Source organism: Coenobita brevimanus, chromosome 41, assembly GCF_032717465.1.
Source record: "Coenobita brevimanus isolate Jiangsu-jjx chromosome 41, ASM3271746v2, whole genome shotgun sequence".
NCBI lineage: Eukaryota > Metazoa > Arthropoda > Malacostraca > Decapoda > Coenobitidae > Coenobita > Coenobita brevimanus.
In genome coordinates this window covers 1,751,913-1,761,641 of record NC_136994.1, presented here as the reverse complement: position 1 = coordinate 1,761,641, position 9,729 = coordinate 1,751,913, and the positions used below count along the sequence as shown (strand labels likewise).

Genomic DNA, 9,729 nt, shown 5'->3' with positions numbered 1-9,729 from the left:
CGTGCTTTCTCTTTCCTTGCTAACTTACGCCATCCACATTCACTTGCTGATCTTCTAGGTGAATCTACCCACGTTTTGGTTACCGCTCTCATATCCTTTTTGTCACGGATCCGTATACTTTCCTCCATATGATTGCTTTACCTGACCGATATCAATGATTTCTTCTTTAGTGCCGTACGGCCTTTGCTGCCTGGCACTAGTTTTCCTATTCAATCAATCAATCAATCTCTCTCTCTCTCTCTCTCTCTCTCTCTCTCTCTCTCTCTCTCTCTCTCTCTCTCTCTCTCTCTCTTTCTTATCTTCTTCCCTGTACCTTGTTTCCACTTCTCTTTCTCTTCCTCATCCTTTCCAACTTTTCTCTCTCACTCTTTCTTCTGCTTCTTTTCGGCTTTACTGTTCTCTTACTTTTATACCCTCCCTTTGTCTTCTTCCGTCTTCCTCGCTCTGTCTTTCCACCTATTCTCTCTTGTTCGTCCTTCGTCTCTAATTCTCCTCTCTCTCTCTCTCTCTCTGTATATAGATAGGTAGATAGATAGACAGACAGATAGATAGATACATAGAGCCTATATAGGACCCTAAGGGTCCTAAGTGCTCGGACACACATGCCCCCGAACATGTGATTGTCAAGAGGAAATGAGGCTCAGGGGTCCGTCCAACGTTCAGACTCGAATATTGAAGAAGCTCTAACCCGATGCTTCGTTTCGTCTTGTCGATTACAAGTGAGAGGCAAGTGTGTCCGACCCCTTGCACGTACAGCCGTGTTCATAAGTAACGATATACATCTGCTCATATTATCAACTGTAGTCTATTGTTAGTGAGATGTGGAACAGTTTCACTTACTGCCTGGTGCACTGGTCATCAATGCGCCAATAAGTGAGGGAATTAGTTCCATCTTACCAGCAATGAATACCATAGTACACAAAACGAGTTGATGTGTATAGTTTCTCCTGAACACGACTGGACTTGTAGTCGTCTTAAAACTTCTGTGCTCACTTTGTGTCATGCATCAAGTTAGATGACACTTTCACTTCTTTACAAATCCATCTCCCTTTTTTCCCTTTCACTTTACAGTTTTTTAAGTAACACCATTTTAAGTCCCTCTCCATTGGTCAGCACATAAGAGTCAAAACAGACATGGTAAATGGATCCTGAATTTTGTTCTCTCGTCTTTTCCTTTAAGAAGACCTGACTTTAGGGCATTCAGCCTTTGGTTCTCATTTTACAATAATATGATTTCGAAGGAAGATCTCCATTACTAAGCTTTCTTATGATTTGCTGACCTTAACTTGTTAGTGATTTTCTTCCGTTTACAGCTTCCCCCAGCTCAGTGGCAATGCTTTGGCTTTGAGTACTTTACGTAGCACTTATTCGTGACAATACTGATATTCTTGAATTAACGTCTAGTCCCAATTCAGCACTTACATGGAGAAAGGGCAGTTTTAAGGAGTAGTATAGTGGAAAGCGTATAGCAAGGGGTAGGATAGGTTAGGTCGGGTCGGTGTTGCACATTCACCACCGGCTTGATCTCTGGCAGAAGTCGGGCCATGTGGCCGCCAATTATTTCTGGTGATGTTTAAGTCGGGTTATGACTCGCCTAATAGCCGGCTGTGGCCATAACTCAGGAGGGTGACACTGGTTGGCCCCATCACTCAGACCCGCGGCCCTTGGTCCGTTACACCTGAATTAATGCACCTGCCACACCACCACCACCACCACATCCACCATCAACACCAGTACCACCACACCCACCACTACCATTATTGCTAGCTGCACTAACACCATCACTATCACTACCACAACTACCACTGTCACCACCACTACTACCACCACCACCACTGCTATTACCATCACATTCACCGCTACTGTACTACTATACCAGTACTTTCACCCCCATCACAGCCATCGCCACCATCACCACTACCACAGCTGCCACTACCACCGTCACCACAGCCACACCGAGCTGAAGGCTCAGAGCTGCACTCATAAATTTTGCTTAGTTAACCTTTGAGAACACAGACGTAATTTTTAATTATGTTGCTGCCACCTCCAGACGACGTTATTCCGTTCTGGAGATACTACGTAGCCAGGAAGGGTTAGATATAGCCTTCTTAACCCATTCAGTGCGATAGATTACTCTAAAAGGGTAATAAATTCGCCTACACGTAGCGACATAGAAGCTAAAGATGTCATCATAATGAGGGGATTGAGTGCTATTTAGAATTGCATGGTTATACACCTACAGTATCTTTACTCGTGTAGCTACAGAATTTTTACGGTGCAACAAAGCTGATTATTAGAAAGGACAATATGAATAAAAATATATATATATATATATATATATATATATATATATATATATATATATATATATATATAATGATAACTAACCACTATGAGGACTTCGTTATGGCAGCAATTTGTTACAACCCTCTATTACCCGTCCCCGCCCCGGAGAGACTTGGGGACGGGTATTTTTTTTTCACTCGGTTTGTCTGTCTGTTCGTTTGTTTGTTTGTCTATCTGTCTGGTAACAACTACTGATGCGATTTTGACTAAAATTGCAGGGATGATGGGCTGTGATCTTCTGATCACCTGATTAAATTTTTGGCCAAATTGGGCCAAGGCCCAAAAAATGTAAAAAAACGGGGATGGGTAGAGATCGTTATTTCACCATGACTCCTTTCAAATTCGTCATATCGACATGAAACCAAAACCTAAAGGCGCATCTTTCAAAAATGCATCCTATAGCATGACTCATTACATCACGGGGGTCACCCCCCAGTTAGCGGTAGGAGGGTCAGTGTCAAGTGGGTCGGGCCTAAAATTTCAAATGGGCATACAATCGTCTAGTTTCACCCGATTTACTCCAAGTTTGTTATGTAACATCTTTGAGTAGATATAGCCTACTGTTGTGTTTATACGTCAGCACTAAAATGACTGCCGGGGACGGGTTTGCTGCGCCTTGGCACAGCTTCGTGTTTGATTACTGGTAGCCTCAGCACATTTTCACAGTTTTCCTTTTTTCTACTAAATCATTCTTCTTTCTACTTATATATCCGTAGTTCTTCAATAACATTACTCATTCATGCTGAATCACACCTACTTATGCTTTCCAAATCACCATGATTCTTCCGATTCCCATCCATCCATCCATCCATTATCCAATCCTACATTGCCCCATGAGCCCGGGGCTAGGCAGTTGGTCCTGACATTTAAGATGAGAGTGACCAGCTTCACTCATCTCTGAGTGGCATTACATGAGCAATCAACTCCAACCATCCCTTGGATATTAACCTGCACCGGCTCAATCCGATTGCAGCGCAATAATTACCCACTAAACCACCAGGCGCCAAAATTTGGTTATATGGTTACCACCCAGCGTAGTAAATGGTTTCCTGGTGTAGAGGAAACCATTTGGCTTGTCACTCAGTGTAGAGTCACCCACAGGCAGAGGGAAGAGGAAAGAATGAAGGAAAGAAAGACAGAAGAGGGAGTGTAAAGTGACCCGTTGGCAGAAAGACGAGGAAAGACTGAAGGAATCCCAATCATTTATAATTAGTATGAAATAATCATCCATCCTCAGCACTCTCGTTTCTGTAGCTCACTTTCAGCTAAGTAGAGCTGTATAAGATTATTTAGAGTAGAAAACTAGAGTTATCCTTCCCATAAGAAGGTTAATATGCCATATGAGAAAAAATGGTAAGAAAGAAGGTGTTGTGGAGTCTCCTTAACCAGCTGAAGCCGATGACGTTTTATCTTATTTTATTCTTGCTATATACAGACCATTTAATTCACTTTAGGATACCTTGTCAGAGAAGTGCATATTGCAATAGCCTCCACTGACCTCTGAACTGCACGCCATGTCCCCTTAATTGAATAAAATCGCTGACAAGTAGTAATATTGAAGTAGGGAATGAGTAATCGGAGTGATGGGGATCGATAAGAACATGGCTTACTGTGTTTGTGTGAACGGTATTTACCTTCGTTTATTACTCGTTTCTTCTTACATGAGAGTAGTTTTATCTTATGAGATATGTATAGGAGCTGTGGTAATTAAAAAATTAAATAGACATCATAAAGGAGAATGCTAACTCGCGGATATTTATGACAGTTTCTGCTGAATAAAAGCGTCTATTCTTAGATGGCATAAAATACAGAATATGGGAGGAGTAAAGATACAAATATTAAGACCCTGAGACTCCACTACACACCATCAACTGAATAAAATCGTCTGGCGTTAGCTGGAGTACAATACTAAAATTATCCCAATCGTGTGTGAGGTCCAGTGTAATATGCAAAATAAATTGCTAGGAAAGAGATGCAAGGGATTATCCTGAATGTTGTATCCCAACATTTTATGCTGATGTGATGTGAGGATGTAGTGTGGGCCCTGTGGGGATGTGTTCTGAAGATGTGGTGTAGTGATGTTGTGAAGGGATATCGTGTGTGAACATTTGCTGGAAATGTGGTATGGAGAAGTTTGAGAATGTGACGAAGGGCTGTGTTCTGGAGATGTGGTATGGGGATATGGTGTGGAGATTTGGTGTGGGGATATGTTCTGGAGATATAAAGTGGGTATGTGGTGTGAGAGGTGGTGCGGGGATTTGGTGTACGGATGTTATGTGGAGATATGGTGTTGGAATGTGGTGTTAGGAAGTGATGCTGAGAGACTCATGTGTCGTGACATGACAGGCATGTCATGTGGGGATGTGATGTAGGGAATGGTGTTCGGCTGTCGTTTCGGGATGAGGTGTAGGAATATCATGAGAGGATATGGTGCTGAGATGTGGCTGGAGAGATTGTGTAGGGATGTGTTGTTTGGATGTCTTGTGGAGAAGTGTTGAAGGGATGTTTTATTTTTGCCGGGAAGTGTTGAAGGGATGTTTTGTGTGTTGTGGGTAAGTGTTGAAGGGATGTTTTGTGTCTTGTGGGAATGTTTTGAAGGGATGTTTTGTGTCTTGTGGGAATATCTTGTGTAGGGATGTAATAAGGGCTATTATGTGGGAATGTCGCCTGAGGTCAGGTGGAAGTGTACATCATGTGAGGATGATCTGTGTCGTAAGAGGATTTTTTGTCCTGTAAGAATGTCATGTTCTTATGGAGATATTTTGTCGGATGTCTAATTTTTTTGTACAGGGATGCAGGCGGGCCTGTGTTTTGGAAATGTGCTGTGGTCATGTGGAGATATTCTGGAAATGTGTAGTCATGTTCCCCCACTACCTGCAGCCATAAAGGAGAATGAACTGGCAGGGACTTCGTTTTATAATGATGTAGTAAACCAGACCTCTTTCTCTTTTTTCTTTCTACCACCTCTCCCAGCCTCTCTGTTTCTCTCTTCCACGCGCCCTGCTCTCTTTCTTTCTGTTCTTCTCCCCCCCCCCTCTCTCTCTTTCTCTCATTTTCTTTGCCCTTTATCTAAGGCCTTTCTTGTCGCTCATTTCTTGCTTTTTTACTACCTCTTTGAATTCTTGTTTCCTTTCCCTTTTCTTTGCATTATCTCCCCCACCGCGTTTCTCCTCCTTGGTTGTTCTCCGATCTTCTCCTTGCCTCATGTCCTTTTAGTTTTCATTTCTCATTTCCTCACTCTCATCCTATCCTCTCTCATCCTTTCCCATGTCTTCCTTTTTGCCACTCCCCTCTCCATCTTCCTTCCAACTAATTTTCGCCCCATCTCTTCTCTTCGTTTCTCTTTTCATTTTTTTCTCGCCTCATTTGCTTCTTGCTCTCCTCTCTTCTCTTCATGTTTTTCTCTTCTACTGTTTCTGTGTCCTACTTGTACAGGGGTATGACCCAAATGACTTAAAATTATTAGATAAGTATTCCTCAAGTACACAGACTGAGCTACCTGAATAATGTCTCCCTGTACATCGTTATATTAGCTTGTGACTGGATTCTTGTCTGTCTGTCTATCTACAATATCTACCTTCCAGCATGTCTATCTGTCTGTCCAATAATAGCTAACATTGTATGAATTTAGTTAAATCAGAATACTAGAGTTGTCCTGTAAGGAGAAGGTAAACAGTGATTTAAATGCCGGGCAAAACCTTGAGAGAAGACCCAGATGGCTATCCCATTTTAGAGGACTCCTGCAGTATTATGACATCAGGGAACGTGCCAGGTAATGAACGAAGCCGTTATTTGGTAAGCACAGAGACACACTTAGGGTCACAAGCCTCTTATACCGTTTCGCTTATAATGTTGAGCACGGGTGTCGTCAAATCAACGAAATGCCTTTAGGTTTGCTGGCCAGTGTACCACGGTGATGCTGAGATTTTTCAGGATTATATGCACAGTGTACATAATTACACGTTTTCCACCATTAATTTTCACCCTTCTTTGGGGGCTTTTGGCTTTATTCCAGTTGTTCCTATGATGTATTTCAATACTTTTTTTTGCTACAACCAGACAACTTCCTCGACTTAACAATAACCTTTCCTGCAGATTAATGAAGGGTGTTTCTAATCCCTTTAGACTGAAACACCTATAGAGAACAAAATCATTTTAAGAAAGAAAAAATTAAAAAGTATCTCTTCTTAGAAAAAGGATTCAGAAGATCAGCAAAATAATTCTGTAAGGTATCCCGTGCATAACTGTTTCTGCGAATTTCTGGGACTGCGACTTTTGTCTTAAATTCTTTTTCCCTCATTATCATCACAACTAGAAGGATTTTTTTTTTTTTTTCAGAGAATTGTCTGTTAAACATTTTGTTGGAAAGTCTGCTTTCTTTTATTCATCCCATTTCCACACAAAAATATTATTATTTGGGGAAGTCTTCTTAATGTAGAGGAGTTAGATTTACTGCAGCCTTCTTTAATAAGATGCCACATCTTTCGCTTGTTAGATTAGATTATATAGCCTAGAGAGAAAGAGAGAGAGAGAGAGAGAGAGAGAGAGAGAGAGAGAGAGAGAGAGAGAGAGAGAGAGAGAGAGAGAGAGAGATGAATACATAGATGCATGGATGGATGGATGGAAAAGTAGATGGACGGATAGATGGAAGGATGGATGAATGGATGGATGTATGGATGGATGGGTGGATAGATGGATGGATGGATATATATATGTAGATAGGAAACTTTACACTGCCACATTTTGCTCTACTACTACTACTACTACACACTCAAACACACACACACACACACACACACACACACACACACACACACACACACACACACACACACACACACACACACACACACACACACACGCAGATGGCTGGCTGGCTGCATGGAGGGATGGAGGGATAACTAGCTTGCTGGAAGCATGTTGACTGGCTGGCTGGGTGATTGGCTGGCTAGCTGGTTGGCTGGTTGGCTGGCTGCCTGGTTGGCTGGCTGGCTGACTGGCTGGCTGGCTAGCTGGCTGGCTGGTCGGCTGGATGCCTGGCTGAATGGTTGACTAGTTGGCTGGCTGGCTGGTTGGCTAGCTGGCTGGTTGGCTGGCTGGCTGGCTGGTTGGCTGGCTAACTTACTGCTTGACGGGCTGGCTGGCTGGCTGGCTGCCTGGTTGGTGCCTGATTGGCTGCCTGGCTGGTGCTTGGTTGGCTGCCTGGCTGACTGCCTGGCTAGCTGGCTGGCCTGCTGCTCGGCTGGCTGGTTAGCATTCTGGCTGGCTGGCTGCCTCATTGCCTGGCTGGCTGGTTAGCATTCTGGCTGGCTGGCTGCCTCATTGCCTGGCTGGCTGGTTAGCATTCTGGCTGGCTGGCTGCCTCATTGCCTGGCTGGCTGCCTGCCTGCCTGACTACCTGCCTGCATGGCTGGCTGTCCGCCTACCTCCCTGGCTGGCTGGCTGCCTGCCTGCCTGCCTGCTTCTCTGGCTGGCTGGCTGCCTGTCTGCATGCCTGGTTGGCTGGCTGCCTGGCTGGCTGGCTGACTGGTTGGCTGCTTGGCTGGCTGGTTGCCTGGCTGACTTCCTGGGTGGCTGGCTGGCTGGCTGGTATGTTTGCTGGCATGGTGGCTGGCATGGTGGTTGGCATGCTTGCTGGATGGGATGCTGGCATTCCTACTGGCATGAAGGCATTCTGGCTGGCATGCTGGCTAGCATACTGGGATGCTGGATGGCATGGTTGCATCCTGGCCGGCATGCTAACTGGCATGCTGGCATGGTGGATTGCATGCTGAATGGCATGCTGGCATCTGGATGGCATGCTGGCATCCTGGCCGGCATGCTAACTGGCATGCTGGAATGCTGGTTAGCATTCTGGTTTGCATGCTGGCATGCTCGCAGGCCTTCTGGCATTCTGGTTTGCATGCAGGTTATCTGGCTGGCATGCTGGGAAGCTTGGTGGCATACCGAGATGCTGGCTGGCTGCCTGCCTGCCTGGCTGGGTGGCTTGCTGGCTGGCTGGCATACTGGCTGGCTGCCTGGCTGGCTGGCATGCTGATCGGCTAGCTAGCTTGCTTGCATGCTGGCTGGCTGGCATGTTGGCTGGCCTGCTGGCATTCCGGCTGGCTGGCATATTAGCTGGCTGGCATATTAGCTGGCTGGCCTGCTGGCATTCTGGCTGGCTGGCATGCTGACTAGCATGCTGTATGGCTGGCATGCGGGCTGGCTGGCTGGCCGGCTGGCTATCAAACTGGTTGGCATGCTGGCTGGCTGGCAGGCGGCTGGCAGGCATGCTGGCTGGCTGGCAGGCTGACTGGCTGGCAGACTGACTGGCTTGCATGCTGGCTGGCTGGCTGTGATCCTGGCTGGCTGGCATGCTGGCTGGCTGGCTGTGATCCTGGCTGGCTGTGATCCTGGCTGGCTGGCATGCTGGCTGGCTGGCTGTGATCCTGGCTGGCTGTGATGCTGGCAGGCTGGCTGGCTGGCTTGCTGGTTTCGATGCTGGCTGGCTGTGATGTTGGCTGGCTGGCTTGCTGGCTGGATGGCTTGCTTGCTGGCTGGATGGCTTGCTTGCTGGCATGTTGCCTGGCTGGCTGGCTGGCTGGCCGGCATGCTGACTGGCTTGATCGCTTGCCCGCATGCTTCCTAACTAGCATGCAGGCTTGGTGGCATGCTGGCTGGCTGGCATGCTGGCAGGCATGCTATCTGGCTGGGATGCTGGCTGGCTGGCATGCTGGCTGGCGTGGTATGCTGGCTGGCTGGCATGCTGGCTAGCTGGCATGCTGGCAGGCATGCTGGCTGGCTGGCTTGCTGACTGGCAGGCAGGTTGGGTGGCAGGCGGCATGGATCCTGGCTGGGTGGGTGGCTAGGTGGCTGGCATGGTGGCTGGCTGCCTGTCTGAGTGGCCTGCTGGCTGGCTGGCTGGTGTGGATCCTGGCTGGGTGGCTGGCTTGGTGGCTAGGTGGCTGGCATTGTGGCTGGCTGGCTGGCTGGCTTTCTGGCTGGCTGGAATACTGGTTGGCTGACTAGCGAGTTGTTTGGCTGGTTGGTTGGCTTTCTGGTTGGCAGTTTGGTTGGTTATCTGGCTGGATGGCTGTCTTTCTGACAGGCTGGCTAGCATGCTGGCTGACCGTGTTGCTTCCTGGTTGGCTTCTTGCCTGGCTGGCAGGCCGGCTGGCTGGCTGGCTAGCTGGCTATCATGCTGGCTGGAATGCTGCCTGGCATGTTGGCATGGTGTCTGGCATGCTGACTAGCTGGCATGCTGGCATACTGTCTGGCTGGCATACTGGCTGCTGGCTTGCTTCCCGGTGGGCTGGCATGCTGGCAGGTTGGCTAGTTGCCTGGCTGGCTTGAATGGTGGCTGGCTAGGTGTCTGCCTGACTGACTGGAATGCTGGTTGGCTGG

General features: G+C 47.1%; 1 pseudogene; it reads left to right on the top strand.

Moving 5' to 3' along the window:
• The first annotated feature begins 7,270 nt into the window (after positions 1 to 7,270).
• On the top strand, positions 7,271 to 9,354 carry LOC145397466 (uncharacterized; annotated as a pseudogene).
• Positions 9,355 to 9,729: the final 375 nt, after the last annotated feature.